We start from the raw sequence: 6282 nt of genomic DNA on the forward strand, positions 1-6282 counted from the left end.
AGTAACATTCCTGAAAACACACAGTGAGCTAGTGCTTACTTAATGATCTGTGATAAAAGACATTGTGGTTCTTGATGATGAAGATGATGGCATCTATAATCCACTGTGGACCCATACTTCTATGAAATAAAATGAATTGTTAAAAACAAAGTTTAAAAATCTGCAAAGACAGTGTACAAGATAGCAATTTGTACTGTTAGTTTCAACAGATAGATTACCAATGTGCTATAACGTTTGTAAACCTTCACTCCCATTTTCTGTGTTTTTTCTTGCCATAACTGGTAACAAACAATTTGAAAACCAGAAACCAGTTTCTGTACTCCAGTTTGAATAAAATTACATTAACTCATCTTCCCTCTCCATCTTTTCTTTGCACTTATCTGGCAAATTCCGATTCCAGATGACCTGCCTTTTTTTCTATGATTCCAAAGACAATTGGAAATTGGAAGTTATCCCTCCCACTCCCAAAGACTTAACTTGTATTTTGGATCCTATTTGAATTTATCTTCTAAGAAATATTACACTATCATTTTCTTTTCCTTTCTGATTGTTCAATTTGTCATAATTATCTAGATCCTTCCCACTGTTTTTTTTTGACATGTTCCCAACATTGTCCATCCTAAAAAAATGGTTTCCTCCCTCTCTCTCTTCCCTTCATGATCAAACTTCTTTAAAAATTTGGCTTCCTCTACTTCTATGACTTCAGTACCCTAATTCCTAAACTCATTCCATTTGATTCCATTTCCACCGCTCAACCAAAATAGTTATTTCTAAGGTAACCGAAAATTTCCATTCTGACACTATCTATAAAGATTTCAGTAGTGTATGGTAATACTAATTTATTCTTTCTAAGAACTTTTTCCTTTGGGATTCTCTGCAAAACTACTGACCTGCTGATCTAGCTCTTTTAAATTTATTTCTTTGTAGAATAATTCACTTCTATCCAGATCATTAAATGCCAGGTTTTCTTCTGCCATTTTCCAAGCTATTTTTTTTTTATGCTTTATCTATACTTCCTAGCTATCTCATCAGTGTATATGGCTATTTGGCTAATAATACCCCCAAATGCTTGTGAATTCCAAATTTACTTTGTACTTAATCAATTCTAAAGCAAACCTTATTGTCACATTTTAATATATCTGATAAGAAAATGTGTCTTACAATAGATGGGGTTTCATACATTAATTGGCAGTCCATTTTTTCTCAGCGACATGAATAGTGTGCATCTTAAAATCCATGTTTTTTTTTAGAGTTGCTATAATACACTTATATCCCCCTTCTGAAATCCAGACCCATATAACTACTCATTATTTCCACTTGAATGTCTAGGGTAGTCTTCAATAAAAACCCGATTGTTGGAACACATTATATTCCATATGAATGATTAACCCTGGAGGTATATGACCTGGTGATCTAAGTAAATGTACTCAAACTCAACATGTTCAAAACTGATCGAATGATTTACTCTTTCTTCCATGTTCATCCACCTCCCAACTGCCTCAAAATATATGTATTTATCCAGTGTTCATTTGTTCAGCAAATGTAAACTTCACCTGTCCATTTACATAAACCAGAAACCTAAATGCCAGTCTATATTTCTATCTCCTCAAATCAGGCACCAAGTCCTTCTGAAATCATCACCTAAATATTTCTTTAATTATTTTACCTTTATCCATTTCCTCCAATCTTTTGTGGTGCAGATGACCATCATCCTACCTGGAACTTTGTGACGACCCTCTAAGTGCTTTGGCCACAGCTCTTTGACCTCCTTTCACATCTTTTCTCCTTCCCGTGGTCAGAGTATCACCCATGTTTAAAACACATTGGTGTCTTCCCATTGCTGGCGTCTTCCTGGCAGGCTTTGTATTTTCTGGCTATTTTCTTTTGATCAAGCCTCATTTTGCCTTTCACTCATCCTTATTCTCTAGATTTTATTCATTATATGCCCTGTATATAGTCCAGTTCCCAGCATATTGTAAATTCTATCTACTAAATACTTGTCTCAAAATGGCATTGGTCTAGAAAGTGCTCCCAATCTAAAAAAATGTGTAATTCTAAGACTGCCTTTAAAAAATACATATTGCATATTGTATTTACCAAATGGTATAGGCCTCCTTTAGAAGACATTTTTTACTCGTTTTATTTACTTGTTAAATTGTGTCTGTGCCTTGATTTTTTTTTAAAGTTTCCAATCCTTCATGATAGAAAATAAATACACAATTATTTTAATAACATTATATTTGTTTTAAATTAATTAATTTTATGATATGCTACCCTTTTGGAATAATAGCTTTAATTCTATAAATAGTTAAGTTATATTAAGACTTTACTGGTTTAATGGCGACTAGCAAGTGTTGCCCTGCCATATCTATATCCTCAGGTTTGTTTCCATTAGCATAACATTCTCACTAAATTAAGACCTATGTTAAGACTGAAGCAGTAAATTGACAGAGAGATAACTCAGATGGGTTCATTGGAATCATTTATTAAATCGCCATTGTAGTTTTCTATAAGAGAATACAAGAGAATGCTATTATTAACAGAGGTATGGCCTAAAATAAAATATGGATTTTATGCTTTACACACTGAGTATATTTTCAATTGACAACTTGTCATAGAAGAAAAGTTGAGCTTTCAAGATATTCAGTGTACTTTATTTATGTACACAGAGAGCAATTTACCAGTTGGCACAATATTCAAGAGTGTCTGTTTACCTGGGTCAGTATGTAATAAGGCATGGGAACGAATTGGTAGAAACTTGATAAATGCCATGTGCCACTGCATGCTTCAGTCTTACGTTATATAAAATGGAAACTACCTTCATAAAAGATTTTAAGCCTTTTTTTTCATCTATGAAAGTAGTCCTACTTATGATCTCCATATTAGAATTACCTGAAGGATTTGAAGATACGAAGTTGTTCTAGTAATAAACTAAATGACCTCTTCAGCCTACCTTTTGGCTAATGTCCATGATCATACTATTTTTCCTGAGGTGAAATCATCTATATAATGAAATTCCCTAGGTCCCTTGGACATAGGGTAATGAGAAGTATTTCTATACTTTTCTTTTTTTTTTTTTTTTCAACGTTTATTTATTTTTGGGACAGAGAGAGACAGAGCATGAACGGGGGAGGGGCAGAGAGAGAGGGAGACACAGAACCGGAAACAGGCTCCAGGCTCTGAGCCATCAGCCCAGAGCCTGATGCGGGGCTCGAACTCACGGACCGCGAGATCGTGACCTGGCTGAAGTCGGACGCTCAACCGACTGCGCCACCCAGGCGCCCCCTTTCTATACTTTTCAAATGCATCATGTTCACAAAGAGCATTAGCATTTAATCCTATGAAATTTTTCAATTTGTACACTTGTAACACACTACAATAATTCAAATTGTTTTATCCTCATAGCAACTTACATGAATTATATTTCAGAACATACTATAAACTACATTTTGAGTTTTTTAACTATAAATTTGATTAATTTTAACTGTTATTCATCAAGATCATCTATAAACTCTAATTATACCTATATCTTGCTGATCACATATGTATGAATATATTATTGAATAATCTATTTATTTCACTCCCCAAGTACTTTCACGTGAAATATACCTGAAAACAGACACATTTGTATTCCACTTTAATATAATATATAATTACTTCTATTTGATTTCCAGGAATAGATGAATAATTGGGACCTCATCTCTATATTTTTATATGCATTTGTTTTTATAAGTCCTAAATATTCATACAATAACTGACAGCTTCTGGAAGAGAAAGTCAAAATTGAAGAAAATGAAGGAAAGTAACAAACTTTGTTACAATTTATTTGGAGGTTGGGAGAAAGAGTTGAATGCCTCATTTTGGCTTTAGAATAAATCATTTATTTTTCTCTTATATTTACACAAAATTGCCTGGTTTCCAATGCTAGAATGCTGATAGTGTAATTCAATCAACATGTGATTCTAGGCCTCTTTCCCTTACTAGTTAGAATCTAAAAAACAAGCATAATGATTTTATTTTATTTTTTTTTTTAATTTTTTTTTCAACGTTTATTTATTTTTGGGACAGAGAGAGACAGAGCATGAACGGGGGAGGGGCAGAGAGAGAGGGAGACACAGAATCGGAAACAGGCTCCAGGCTCCGAGCCATCAGCCCAGAGCCCGACGCGGGGCTCGAACTCACAGACCGCGAGATCGTGACCTGGCTGAAGTCGGACGCTTAACCGACTGCGCCACCCAGGCGCCCCAATGATTTTATAGATTATAACATTACATATTGCATGTTATAAAAGATTATATCACTCTAAAGGTATAACTAACAGAAGTATAGTGAGGAAATTATTACTATTGGAAACAAAATATATTATTACTCCGGACCTAAACATCAACTTCATGGATACTGCATATAAGTGCAGAAAACTTTATGATATTAACAAGAACCTTTGAAAGACTACATTTTCTATTTATGTATATATATACATATATATGGAAGGTGAAAATTAATAAATAATGAGGGATTTCAAATTTATCTGAAGCGTGTTATTATTTTATTTATCAAAAGATCACAAGCTGAGTATTTAAAACTAGAAAACTAGGGTTTATGCAATGTTCATCAGACAATGCAAATCAGGTTTGAACGCATTTCTCTTTAACAATCAACCAGCTATTAATTTTATTCCTGATCCAACTTTTAGAAACTAATTTTTAATTGAAAATTTCTAAGCAAAAAGAACAAGCGTATTGGATGTGAGGACAATCCAGCCATGACTTCCATCACCCCATTGATAACCAGGGTTGATTTGACTGATCTGACTGGCTATGTGGGTGTCCCCTTCCTGCCTCAACACTCCGTGGGCACCTCTCCCAAAGCTGCATGCTAATTGGAAGAGGATGACCTTCTCTGACGGAGGAGGGCTGTTCTTTGATCGAGAATCTATGAGTAGCTGCGTTCCCTGCTATAATCTCCAAAAAAAACACCCTCTCAAATCCATTTATAGAACATAAGGTGGTCAAGTATCGAGGACCCCAGACACATCCATACATCCAAATGAGGTGCTGTGTGCGGCAGTCTGCCTTTCTTAACAAAAGGAGAGACAGACAGACAGACAGAGATAGAGAAAACAAATGTCTTGTACAGCATGGCAATATGTGAAAAATGTCTTTTATGCTTCTCTTGGTTTCTATTTCTTCTGAGAATACAGGCACTAATCTGAACTAGTGCAAAGGGTAATGAAGTGTTTTCTTATTATAGCCTTTGAAAATCTTTTTTATGCTCTTAAAGGAGTGAATTTTCATTTTCTGAGCCAGACAGTATTACTGCTACAAATTCTTACTAGTTAGATGTAAATTAAAGAAAATGGGCTCTGTAGAATGAAACCAATGACCTTGGCAAGGCCATTCCCATGAGCCACAAGGCTGTGTCTTTGACCCCTCTGTTTCACTTCAGAGAAGGCTTGCATTCAAACTGAGTTGTTTCTCTCAGACAGAGATTGGGAGTAGAGCCAGTTTCTGCCTCTGACATAGCACAGTCAGGCCATATGTAAGAATATGGCAGGAATTTCATTTCTAGATACTCTATCTCAAGGAGGAAGTTAGGCAATTGAAACAATATTGGTCTTCATCAAAGAAACTCATTTTCCCTACTTCATTTTTGGAAACAAAACACACTTTATATTGACGTATTGTGCCGATCTTTCATAAAGCCTATCATGCATCCCATAGCTAACCACAGAACTTAAGCCCATCGCACTTGAAGTAGGGTCATGTACTTTTTTCTTTTCCTCTGACATCGTCTTAACAGGCTCTGACAGCATAGACAATGCAGCAATGTTACTACAAAACCCTTCTAAATCTTCTAAATCCTGAAAAGTTACCTTTTAACATAACTTATTCACCATCTCAATTTTACTTCATTCTTTATCCTCTGACAGTTAATTGTTCTTTATAATGCATTTTGGAATTATCTATTAACCAAGCTCTAAAGACTACTTTTCAAAATAGTTAATGCACTTAAGATGCCTATGCCTATATTGTGACTGATTAGGGATCATGAACCTGAGAGCCACCACAGACCAAAAGATTCTTCCACACCCCCTGCCAATCAGCTTTTATGGATAATGAACCAAGCTCTGGGTATAGTAATATGGTCTTCAATTTAATCATATTGTTTCTATTTTCTATTGTATATCTCATAGATTTCGAGGGAAATGGTCCATAAAACTCTTATATAACAACTTCTTTAACTTGCAAACACTGGATGAATGTTAAAGTAATATTGATAAAC

The sequence above is a fragment of the Lynx canadensis genome, chromosome C2 (genome assembly GCF_007474595.2).
Source record: "Lynx canadensis isolate LIC74 chromosome C2, mLynCan4.pri.v2, whole genome shotgun sequence".
Classification (NCBI taxonomy): domain Eukaryota; kingdom Metazoa; phylum Chordata; class Mammalia; order Carnivora; family Felidae; genus Lynx; species Lynx canadensis.